The following is a 13,520-nucleotide window of genomic DNA, read 5'->3' as shown; positions in this document are numbered from 1 at the left end:
CCCCTCCTTATCTCTTCCCAGGGGAGGGTGTTAAAGGCATTGGCAATATCCAAGGATATTGCCAATCCCACCCCTCCCCGGGAGACGGCCGCCTCCGAGAGGGCCCTCACACGACCTATCGCGTCAATAGTCGATCGGCCCCCCCGGAAACCGAACTGGCAGTCGACCAGACCGGGATCACCCCGCGACAGGTGCTCGACGAGGCGGGCAGCAATCACACGCTCGAAGAGCTTGCCCACCTCGTCGAGGAGACAAATGGGCCGGTATGCGGAGGGAGACTCCGCGGGCCGACCCTCCTTCCGGAGGAGGACCATCCTCGCCACCTTCCAACTGGGGGGGAATCGCCCGTCCCTCAGGCAGCGGTCGAACAACCGCCTGAGGTCGGCCCCAAGGACGCCCTGGGTCAAGACCCAAACCCGGCCGGGCACACCATCCGGACCCGGGGCCGTGTTACGAACCCCGAGCCGTCTGATGGCCGCTGCCAGCTCCTCCTGCGTGACCCCCAGCTCGGCCGTCCACTCCACTGGGACAGCCGCCGCCGCCGGAGGACGCGGTCCCCTCTCCCCAATTGGGAAGAGTGTATTGACCACGTCCTCCAGCAGCCGGGGGTCAAGACCCTCGGTGACGGGGGGCGCCCACGGGCGGAGCTTATTCAGCACCACCTTATATGGGCGCCCCCATGGATCGTCATCAAGGGTATGGAGGAGCTCCTTGCATGCCTGGGTCTTGGCCCGTTTGATGGCGACCTGCAGAGCAACCCGCGCCACGCGGTATGCTCCATACAGGTCATCAGCTGCCCTCGCTCGCGCCACGCCGTCGCCTGTACGTTGACGACGGCGCGCGCGGGTGTACTGGCGTCGGGCGCGCACAGTCGCGACTCGCAACTCCGCGATCGCGTCCGACCACCAGTACACCGCCCGGCGAGGAGCAGCCCGCCCGACCCGAGGCATCGCCGCGTCGCAAATACCCGCGACCAATGCTCCGAGCCGGGCGACCTCCTCCTCTATGCTCGGCAACTCGGCCGCTCCCTGCGGCCAAGTTGCAGCGAGGGCAGCTGCCATCAGGGCGTCCTTGTCCAGGCGCCGAAGCGCCCAGCGGCGTGGTGGGGTGCCACGCAGGCGGCCGTGTCGGGATGCACCCGCGGCGGCAGAGACCTCCATCCGGATGTACCGGTGATCGGAGAGTGTCTCTGCCCCCGCGACCACGTGCCAACCCGACACCATGCGCACGGCGTTGGGGGTCGCGAATCCAACATCCACGATGGACCCCCCATATCGCCGCACGCATGTGTGCTCCGACCCCCGGTTCAATACCCGGAGGTCGAGCCCCGCCGCCCAATCGCCCAGGATCCCGCCGCGAACGGAGGTCCTGGGGGATCCCCAAGCCACCAACTTGGCATTAAAATCCCCCAGGACCAGCACCGGCCGGGCCGCGTAGCGCTGCACGCATGCCGCGACCTCGGCCAAGTACAGCTCGAACGCAGCGTGACCGCTACGGGGCGAAATGTAGCACCCCACCACAGCGACTCCCCCCCAGTCCACGGCGACGAATCCCCGACCGCGCTCCAACAAGGAGAACGGTGGGGACCCGTCGCCCCCTCCCCATACCGTCGCCACCAAGCCGTCCGCGTCGCCCACCCAATGAGGGTGATCAGGGACGCGGTACGGCTCGGCGGCGACCGCCAGGCCAACCCCCCACTCCGCGAGGACTTGGGACATCAAGTCCTGTGCCGCGCGGCAGTGGTTGAGGTTGGCCTGGAGGAGGAGGCGGGGCGGCATTAATTAATGCCGCCCCGCCTCCTCCCGGCCGTCCGTCCCCGTAGCACCGTCCACCTCCATGGAGGACGATGCCACCGCCCTCGGCACCGGAGCCGGAGCAGCCCGCCTCTTCCTCTCCTTCCGGGAGGGGGGGGGGGAGCACTTCTTGCTCCCCACCCTGTGATCGGCTGGCCTCCCCATGTCCGCACACAGCGGGCAGTGGGGGGCCGCCGAGCACTGGCTCGCACGGTGCTCTTTGGAACCGCAGCGGTAACACTGACCGCTGCGGTCCACCGGCGAGGTGCACCACTGCCTCACGTGCCCCAATTCGAGGCAGCGGTGACACTGGAGCGGGCGCGGCGCGAGGATTTCCACTCGCGCCGAAACCCACCCCACCAACACCCTCCCGGATTCCGCCACCTTACGGGCGGCGGAGAGGGGGCACCGGGCCCACACCGACCCGAGGCCGGAGGGCGACCTGCGGATCTCTCCGATCCGCAGGTCCTCCACAGGACAGTCCCCCGCCCTCGCAAGGGCACGGGACACATCCTGTGCGCTGACCGAGTCGTCCAGCCCACAAACGCGCATCTCCGTGCGCTTCGTGGGCCGGGCGACCCGGACACCTCGCTCGCCCAGCTGCTCCCGGAGCCTCTGGGCGAGACGATCCGCCTTCGCGCCGCCTTCTGCACCGGGGATCTCCAGCAAGAGACCCCCGGTCACGGCCCTCTTCGCCCTCACGGAGGCGATGCCCAGCTCTTCCAGGGAGATATTCTCCCTGGCGAGCCGCATCGCCTCCGCGAGGGTCAGGTCGCCCCCCTGCGCAACGGTCAGCGTCACCGCTGCCGTTTTTGGGGGACGACCTGGTCGTGCCTTCCCGACCTTCGCGGCCTTTACCTTGGCCGCCGGCCGCGGTTGCGAGGCCTTCCTCGCCGCCCGCTTCGCCTTCCGCCCCACCACCTTACTCCACGCCACCCCCCCTTGGGAGGGTGCCGTGGAGGACGCGACCACCGCGACCACGGGTACACCACCCCCCTTGGGGGTCGCGACCCGGGGCCCTGGTGCCGCAACGCTGGGCGGAGCCTTCACTCCGCCCTTCTTTGCCTTCCCCGACTGTACCGGAACAGGTCGGGGAGGCACCGCCTTCCTGCTGACCGCTCTTCCGGCGAGGAGCTCCTCCCGGAAGGCGGCCAGCTTGCCATCAATCATGTCCCCAATCCTCCTCAGAAGATCGTCTTCTGAGGAGGACGGGGACTTCTTCACGGGCGGAGTGCGGGTGGTGGGGCCCGCGGTGCCCCGCACCACTGCCGCCGCACTCCGCTTATTTACCTCCGCCGAGGGACGCGGCGGTGGAGGAGGAGGGAGGATGGGAGGGAGGGCCGCGCTGTTCCACAGCGCCTCTGCCCTCCTCCTCCCCTGTCGCTCCTCCTCCAACAGGAGCTGCAGACGGGCGTTCCGCCCTCTGAGCTCCCGCGCCGCCTCCCTCATTTCCTCCGCCGCGGCCTTCAGGGCCTCCGCGCCACCGCTTTTCTGCCCCTTAAAGGCGCAGGCAGCGGCGACTTTCTCCACCCGCCTCAGGGACGAGGAGATCCTCTCCGATATCTCCTCGGTCACCTCGTCCCTGAGGCAACTCAGCCTCACCGACGGGCTCATTGCCCCGCCCACCTCGACGACGGCCTGCCCCGTCCTCTTCCTCTTAGAGCCTATGAGGCTCCTGGTGGAGGAGAAGGACGAGACTGACGCAGTCTCGTCGTCCTCCTCCACCTTCCACGAAGCCGGGCCAGGCGCTGGAGGCGGCGCGAGCGCCGTCACACCAGTCCCAACACCGCCTTCGTCCTCCCCCTCTGACTTACCCCGTCCCATCCCCGTTTTAATATTGAACTCCATAATATTCCCACGAGCAGGTCGGAAGAAAAGGTCCGCCCGGGCAGAGCCGCCTTACCCGGGTAAGCCTATATACTCCGGGGGTTCGGCAGGTTCCCCGGAGGTGGTCGCTTGGGATTGGGCCTTCTCCCCCAACCATGCATCCCATCGCCGCGCACCATAGCTTAGGATTGGAGGGCGATTTTATAGAGTCGCCATACTCGTGGCCCAGGCGGTTAAGCCAAGACCCCCGTTCCTCCTGCCGTCACGTACCATTCACAAAACCAATAGGGAATTGTGGATGGGTCGTTGTGACGACCAACAGGAGGCTTACGGTGTGTGTATGACTCGGGTACCCCGGGTTCGTTAAGCCCGTACTGCAGCTGAAAGGCTGGCAGCCCCTGAGGGGTGTCATACGAGGGTTGTATATTCTTCCAAAGAAAGGTGTTTCTAAAAAGTGCAGTAATGTTTTTGTCGCTAAATAGTGTATTGGAATTCACAAATTCAACACATCAATGAAGAACGCTAAGTTTTTTTTATTATCATGTGTATTTATTCATTAAATTTATCATGGTTTAAAATTGGTGAGTTCAAATTTACGAATCCACATATAATGATAAATATTTGTTCATCCTTCTCAACTAAGCCTGAAGGCATTCGGTAACTTAAAACTTTAAATGTTTTGGGCCTTTGATTAGATTGTTCAATGTGCATTCGATCTTTGTTTTTTCTCCCAAGAAAGGAGGACAAATCAATTTTATGTCATTGTCTTTACACAATTTATCAACTGTAAATCCCGTATCAACCATGATAGCGTCATTTTTTTCTAAATAATTAATAATGTTACTTTGTTAAAAAATTACATTATCGGAAGTTCTACCACCATACATGTTACTTATAAAACATATAAGGCCACCAGGAGTCACTCCGGTCATGTACTCAATACTATATCTATGTTTATACTGTGAATAAGTTGATATTTGGCAACATAAATTTTTAGGTTTTTGTATAAATATTTCTGTGCAGTCTAATGCAACCCTCACAACTTTGAAATTATTGAAACAAATTGGAATATTCTTAGAAATTTCATCCTTATTAGGAAAATAAATTGCTTCTTCTAAGCAGTCGTATAAAATGTCAATGGTGTTTAAAACAATTTGTCTACAACTGGCAATTGAATATCACGTAAATAATACTTTTAGAATTGAATATGAAATATTGTGATTTAATTTCATTAATGTCATTATAATTTTGCTTCTAATATTTGTTTTTTTAAATTTATGTTGTGGATATGCTAATTTTATTACTTCTATTATAGTATTTAAAAGTTCAAAATTTATCTCAGTTAATGTAATTCAATTTTCTTCTGATGAAATAGTGTCTATAAAATCGGTTATTAACTCTTCACTTTTTACTTGCACACCAACATCTACAAGTTTTATAATACTTTCAACTGTTCCCATATTTTCATTCTGCCTTCTATTATAAATAGATGGAACAGATAAATCAACATGAACATCATTTGAGACACAATATGCTTTAATTGTCTTCTTTTCTCTTTTAAGGGGACGATTTCTTCTTTCATTACTTCCTTTTTTTTTTATTGTGCCATGTGTTGCTCTTGCCAAGTTGCACGAAGGGATTGCATCTTTTTTCAAACACCTTCTACCTTTCATGTTTGAATCTGAAACATCAATTAATAAAACTAACAATTAATTTATTATACTAAACATTAATACATATGGTAAATACAAACAGTAATGGTTGTGTGCAAACATATATACTATAGGTGCCCATAATTATGAAAGTGGTCCAAGTCATATATTGCTTGTTTCGAGATATTTAATGAATTGCATTTAAATAAGTTAAAAAATATTTTTATTTTATGCAACATTTTAATTTAGAATTTTATTAGTCTTGATTAATGGAAACTTATTATGCATATGAAATTTTGTGTGAATTTGATTCGAATTATAACAGTACGAAAATGTTGTTTTTAAAGTTTGAATTGACTTAGACCATCTTCAAAATTAACAGAATGCCCTATAAATGAATTAAAGTAATAATAAAAACTACGAGTTTTATTAGAGACAATAATTTTAATGAAATAATTCATAAACATTTATTAATTATTTTTAAAGGTAATGGATTTTTGTCATTTTAGGCTTTTATTATTATGAGTTTTTAAAATTCTTAACACATTGCATGCGAGTATATTTCGCCACGGTCTTACGCGTGCAGCGGGCGTTTCTTCGTGAATCTCGCTGAATCTTGGCCATTCAGTAAAATCACAATAAATCGGAAACTACTTCGTTTTTCTCAACGAAACTTTCTTATTTTACACTTAAATATTTGCTCTATGGTGCTACAAAAAAACGACACTGTAATGAAATCACGAAAATGGACAATTTTTAGTGTTTTACTATGTATTCAAAAATATTTTTTCACAACAGCAAGTACAAATAGCAATGATACGACCTTAATATTTCTTTACAGTATGGTATCGTTCAAAGCATTTTCCTCTATGAAGCGGAACATTGCAGAAGTTACTATTGTTATTATGAAACATGTTTCACTGCGTATTTTTTTGGCTGAGCACACGCGACATTATCTCTGTGGATTTTTTTTCTTCCCGGCACCAACAATTTTCTCTAATACATGTTTGTGCATATTCATGGATAGTCTTCCAGGAGGGTCGCGTTTTGATATCCTTTGCACAGCAGATGTGGATGGCTCTGCTTCTTGAGTGCCGGTTTCAAGTGGTTCATCAGTAACCCAATACAATACGATATTGTGCAAAAATTTCTTATATTTTACTTTTTGCAACTTTGTTGAGTTATACACTGCATATGCATTGAAATGTGCACAATTCATCATATATCTAGCTAAGCGCTTTGTCCACTTTACCGTTTTACGCAAAATGCTATAGCAGGACAAATACTGATCGACTCGATCTACTCCATTCATGTGCTTATTATAGTCGATTAAAGCATTGAAGAGATGAGACTCACTTCTTCGATTGCCAAACTTATATCAATATATCATTTTTCGGTAAGGAATTACTATTCGGAAAATCTAATTTCAGGCCAAAATCTAATTTCGTTGCCCTTTCATGTGTATCTTTAAAACACCACAATTCCTGAACGGATTGGACGTTTTTAATGTTTAAAAAAGCAAACTACGCGTACTTTGATGGAGAATATGTGCAAATCGTAAAAATATTCGAGAAGTTGGTCCTTGACCCCGCAAAATGAAAAAAACCCCATAAAAATGGTCCAATTTTCAAACAGCCATAACTCCTACAATTGTGAATATATTTCAATGAAACATTTTTCCGAAGTAGAGCTCATGGGTATCTACAAAAAAGTATTAGACAACTTTTCTGTAGGGCGTCAAACAAAATTATTAAAAATAAAAAAGGAATTTTTAAGAAAAATCAACAAGGGTAGGTGCCGAAATTTTTCGGCGGAAAAAAAAAATTTCCAATTCTTTTGGAAAAATTATTTTCGGTTGCGGGGGCCAATTACAATCACTTTTGGTGAATAGACATACCCCCGAAATCCTGCCAATTTTCGGGGAAAAAATTCAGTACGGGCGGAACTTTAACCGTTAATAACTTTTTAACGAAGCTTCAATCAATAAATTAGTATTCTTGATTTTCGTCCTATTTTGGCCTCTAGAATCTCCCATTAAAATTTTTCCCAGGGGTGACCGAACACCCTGTATATGCAAAAAAGTCGTTGCCTATAAATAACTTTACTGCATCAACTGTGGATTCAGGAACATTAGATATATCAGTTATCCCAGGGTGACCCAAAAACTCTTCAAGGGCTGGACAATTGTCAATCGATGACCATTCATTTGCTTCTTCATCAGAACTTGTTTCAGAACTGCTAAAAATAGTTCTTCGGATAAACACTCGAGAACGTGGAATAATGTAATCATCGTTACTTTCTTCGTTATCTTGACTTTCAGAATTATTAGGTCTACCGGGAAGTTCTGTCCGTTTTTAGAATATGTTACGAGCCAGGGCCGTGCAGCGCGCGTGGCCTGCGAGTGCGAGAGAGTGTATGGAATATGGTATCAATTTGTTAGTTAGGTACACGGACGAACCCGATGCGAAATCGGGGAGCCGCTAGGATAGTTGATAACGAGGACGAACCTGATGCGAAATCAGGGAGCCTCTGGGATGGAGCCACGTACGGACGAACCTGGTGCGAAACCAGGGAGCCGTAGGAGGGTGAAACGTCGTGAACGAATCCGATGCGAAATCGGGGAGTCACCAGGATTGTTGATAACGACGCAGACGAACCCAATGCGAAATCGGGGAGCTGCTAGGAGGTTGGAAGAAACGCAGACGAACTCGATGCGTAATCGAGGAGCTGCTGGGAGGTTGGATAAATCACAGACGAACCTGATGCGAAATCAGGGAGCTGTAGGATGCGGACGAACCTGATGCGTGATCAGGGAGCCGCTAGGATGGTAATAGATTGCGTGGACGAACTCGATGCGTAATCGAGGAGCCACTAGGTTGTAAGAGGTTGTATTTGGATTTGGGGATGTGTTAATTGAACTCGTAACTGTGAATTATTAAATATAATATAACCCGAGCGGTAAGGTTATATTATTATGGGAACGTTTAACTAATAATAATCGCTTTATATAATTGTGGGTTAAAGAAGTTGGGTAACTCTGATTTGATAATAAAAGTAGATATATTCTTAAATCAACAAATAAAATACAATTGTTTCGTGTATCTTGTGTCGCGATCAAAGAATGATTATATTTACCTAAAAAGATCTTGCGCGGTGTTGTCGCACTGGCGATGCGGGGGTATGTCAGTTGAAAGTAATGGCCGCAATAGAATTTATGCCGGTTCACGGATTCTATATGGTATAATATTGATACGACAGGGAACTGTAGCCCGATCTCACAAATACAACTGACTAACAAAAATCGTATACGCGTAACGAGAGTCGTGGAGTTGACACTAAGCGTGACAGTACGATTATGATCCCCCGAGTAATGAAATCACGGGGTTTATATACCAAAAAATCTGTGTGGGGCGGATTCAAAAGTACGTTAGAAATCACCGTGTGCACTATTCTCCGAATTGTATTAATTAACGGGCTGCTCTATTCTCCGAATTGTATTAATTAACGGGCTGCTGCATCGCGACGGAAGTGACCCCCATTTCAAAGGTTAGATAAGTAGCAGGGCGATTTCATAATGCACGCAAGTGGCAAGAAAAATTTGAGGAACGAAACGTTCGACATACGTAACAATAGTCAAAACTATAATGGTGTCCGAATATTTTCGTGACCGACTGTATATCCTCTGACTTGAATACGAAAAGCTTCAGTCATGGCTTTTCTCTATCCGACAGTTGTTTGCCACGAGTCATTTTCCTCCTCAATCTTTATAACGCTTACGGTTACTCGCAAAATTAAGCGTACACCTAGATTAGCAATGATCATTGGCGGGGAAATAAATAAAAACGAACATATTAAAAAATAAAGACTCAATATATACTTTATTTGGGCATTTTAATAGGTAATCCTTTAATGAAATGTTTAATAAGAAAAATTGTTTATGTGTTTGTAACGAAAAGTATAAAAGTACACCTACTTTATCGTCAGAAAATTCAGTAAAGTCAATTTTAATATGTTGTTGCGTAACCCTGAGCATTTATGGTTGCCTTTAAACGTCTAGGCATCGATTCGACTGATTGATTTTTATGTTGTTGAACTGGAAACATTTTTCCATTTTCAGTAAAATTCGCATCTGCCTTACTGGTAAAGCTATAATTACTCAATTTTGAGTTCAATTCCTGCCACAGACATCCGGTGATTATGGGGGAGTATTTAACAATTTTTGTTCGTTGTATAATAGCCATTCCCCTTAACAACGTACAACGTATGCTTAGGATCGTTGGAAGTAATACTTAGGGGGGATTTGTAATTTTTCAGCTAAAAATTAAAAATTTTTTTATAAAATATCGGGATATTTCATCTTGTCCGTCGTACTTTCAATACATTCGATATTGCCAACTCCATTTGTTGGCATGCATCCCCATAGCATTACGGAGCCTCCACCGTGCTTTACTGTTGGAATCGTATTGTTCTTGTTAAATTCTTTCTTTGGTTTTCTCCACTCAATTATTCTTCCATCCGAATTAAATAAATTAATTTTTACTTTGTGGGAAAATATTACACTATTCCAAAAACCTTGGTCGCGATTAACATATTCTCTTGCAAATGCCAACCGCTTACTTCTGTTGACCTTAGAAATGTAAGGTTTTTTTCTCGCTACACTGCCATGATAGCCTTTATCGTGTAGTACTCTACGGACGGTTTCCGTAGGTATGTATTGTTTTTTTAATCCTTGATGACACTTTTTTCGTCAGTTTTGCTACACTAGTTTTCGGATTAATTTTAATTTCTCTTACTATACAATACCGTTCATCAGCTTTGCTTAGTATTTTTTTTCTTTCCACGTCTTACTTTAACATACAGGGTGTTTGGCTACCCCTGGGAAAAATTTTAATGAGGGATTCTAGAGGTCAAAATAAGACGAAAATCAAAAATACCAATTTGTTGATGAAGACTTCGTTAAAAAGTTACTAACAATTAAATTCAAAAATTTCAAATCGTTCCGAAAAATTATTTTCAGGTGCGTGGGTCAATTACAATCCTTTTTGGTGAATAGGTATACCCTCAAAATCCTACCCCCCACTTTCTAGAAAAAAATTCAAGAAGGTGTGAAATTTTTGGACGGAAAAAAAAATTTCAAATCGTTTTGGAAAAATTATTTTTGGTTGCGCAGGTCAATTGCGATCATTTTTAGTGAATAGACACACTCCCGAAATGTGACGCATTTTCGAGAAAAAATTCAGTATGGGCGGAACTTTAAACGTTAATAACTTTTTAACGAAGCCTCCCTGCATCAACAAATTGGTATTCTTGATTTTCGTCTTATTTTGACCTCAGTCAATCGCCCATTAAAATTTTTCCCAGGGGTGGCCGAACACCCTGTATAATGAACCCTTGTATTTATAATTATTAATGATTTTCTGTACGATAGAGGGGGTTCTATCTATTATTCGTCCAATTTGTCTTAAGGATTTGCCTTGACAATATAATTTTACCGCAATTTTTCGTTCACAAATATTAGTTTCTGATCTGCTTGAAACCATGGTGTAAACTTTGTTAGTAACAATGACAAACGTCGATCATACGTAATATAGCAACGCAGTGACGTAAATTAAATACGACTGAAGATATTCCAAACAAAGTTAATACAAAATAGACTTTAAAAAACTCAGATTTTAAATATTTAAACAACTGTACGCTCAATTTTGCGAGGATAAAATAGGTGTACTTTTACATTTTTCGTTCAATATACATAAATAATTCCTTTTATTAACACTAGGTTTATGGGCGTTTCTTATATACCTATCTCTACGAACACGCGTCAATTTGACGCATGAACGAATACATATAACAACACTTAGAAAGCAATGTAATTATATACTATAAGAAAAAAATGAAAATATGAGATAGATATTTATGGAAAGTTTTTATTATTCAATAATTTTATTACACATTATTTCAATATTCTACATTTATTTCGCGAATCTTTTACACAAATACTCAATCTTGTTTGTACACTTTTCGCAAACAACCTTTTCACATATTTTACAGGTGTTATTGCTCCTGTTTCTTTTACAAACGCCAATTTGGCAAGTCTTGCGTTCTCCCGAAGTACTAGGTGGCGGGTGATTATAATCTATGTTTCTGTATTTTTTCTTTTCTTCTTGTGCAAGTTCTTTGGCCAACTGAAATAGAAAATCCTCTCTGGATAATTTTTACCCAGTACACTCTGTATATAAGATCCATGCGTTTATTGCCGCTAAATCTAAAATGTTGAAGAACACCTGGAGAGGCCATCGAAAAGATGCTGATTTGGTGGTATATTTGCGAGCCATTTGGTCTACTACGTCGACTCCAAACTTTGTCTCATTGTAATATGCTATTGTTTCTGGGGTATGTTTTTTATTGCCTTTTATTGTTATAAAAGTATGCTTAGTACTTAGTAACAGCACCTTTAGATTTTACTTACTTTTATATACAGAGTGTTCGGGGCCACCCCTGGGAAAAATTTTAATGGGGGAATCTAGAGGCCAAAATAAGACGAAAATCAAAAAAAATTCCAATTTGTTGATGGAGAGAGGCTTCGTTAAAAAGTTATTAACGTTTAAAGTTCCGCCCGTACTGAATTTTTTTCTCGAAAATGCACAGGATTTCGGGGGTATGTCTATTCACCAAAAATGATTATAATTGACCCCCGTAACCGAAAATAATTTTTCTAGAACGATTTGAAATTTTTGAATTTAATTGTTAATAACTTTTTAACGAAGCCTCCATCAACAAATTGGAATTTTTTTTGATTTTCGTCTTATTTTGGCCTTTAGAATCCCCCATTAAAATTTTTCCTAGGGGTGACCCCGAACACCCTGTATAGTAAGTATGCATTTTCCTGATTTATAATGTTCCGAAGAATATAACTTCATTTTATCTTTCTTGATTTTTGCTGGCTTTGGAAGTTCTCTCTTGTTGGCTCGAATAGCTCCAAATAAACTAGTTCTTTTTGCAACTAATTTTTCAGCTAGAGGAATACTGGTGAAAAAATTATCCGTGGTTATATTTCTGCCTTGATGAAGATATGGTTCGGCTAACTTTATAACTACAAATTCGCCCAAGGGTGTTGAAGTTCGTGTTTCATCCTTACCTAAGTAAGGCTACCCATTTATAACGTATTTAGATTGAACATCTATTACCAACCAAAACTTTATGCCAAATTTGTGCGGCTTATTTGGCATATATTGTGCGAATTTGCAGCGGGCTTTAGTAGGGAACAGTTGCTCGTCTATTGAAATATTCTCGTGAGGTTTATAACAGCATTGGCTATTGTGTATAAATTGATTCCATCTTTCGGATATCATTGCAAATTTGTCGGTAGGTAAACGTTTAGATCGTCCCGTTTTTTTTATCAAATCGGACAAATCGAAGAATTTGCATGAATTCATCCCTGGGCATCGCATTAGAAAAGAAAGCTGCTCCCCATTCCCTGGGCCTTAAATAAAAAGCATTTAACGAATTTGCTTCATACGCTCCCCCAGCGTACAAAATCCCAATAAACGCAAGTAACTTTCTGGTTGAAATCTTCCAATCTCCTTTCAAAACACGACGTGCTTCTTCTTCAGTACAACTTCTTATATGTTTTGTCATGTTTTTGGTTATAATCAAATGAAAAGCACTGCTTACGTTACCTTCCGTCACATTTCGTTTTGCGTAGCCAGTAGGCCCAACGATGTCTTTGAAGATTTTGTGGAAAGGATATCGACCACTAGAACCGCCCATTTTCAATTTCGTCCAAGTTGTTCCATCGACCGCTATTTCTGTATCACAGAATGCATCTGAATTTTGGGACGATTCCGTAATGCTTGTCTCATTCTCAGATTCAGAATCGGATAGGATACGCATCCTTTTTCTGCGAAGACCTGATTTCTGATGATTTTCTTTTTCACTGTCTGATGATTCCCCTGCTTGCATACTTTCATCAGATTCCAAAATCTCGATTTCATCCTTGTTTTGAATCACTTCATTTTCATCCTCTTGAGAGCCAGAACACTTCTCACAAATACTGACTATGTTTTGTAAAATTTTATTTCCTCTTTTAGGCATATTTAGATGATAAAGGATGGCTTTTTATCAAAATAGTATAAAATTGAGGTTCACAATAATATTACTAATTCAAAAAATATTCTAGTATTTTATTTTTTAATATTCGAACTATTCAACTGAAACCTTCAAAATCTCTTCGCACTCTGACATCAATTGA

Source organism: Colletes latitarsis, chromosome 12 (genome assembly GCF_051014445.1).
Source record: "Colletes latitarsis isolate SP2378_abdomen chromosome 12, iyColLati1, whole genome shotgun sequence".
NCBI classification, from domain to species: Eukaryota; Metazoa; Arthropoda; class Insecta; order Hymenoptera; family Colletidae; genus Colletes; species Colletes latitarsis.
The sequence above is the reverse complement of the archived record's forward strand: the minus strand, read 5'-3'. Positions refer to the sequence as shown.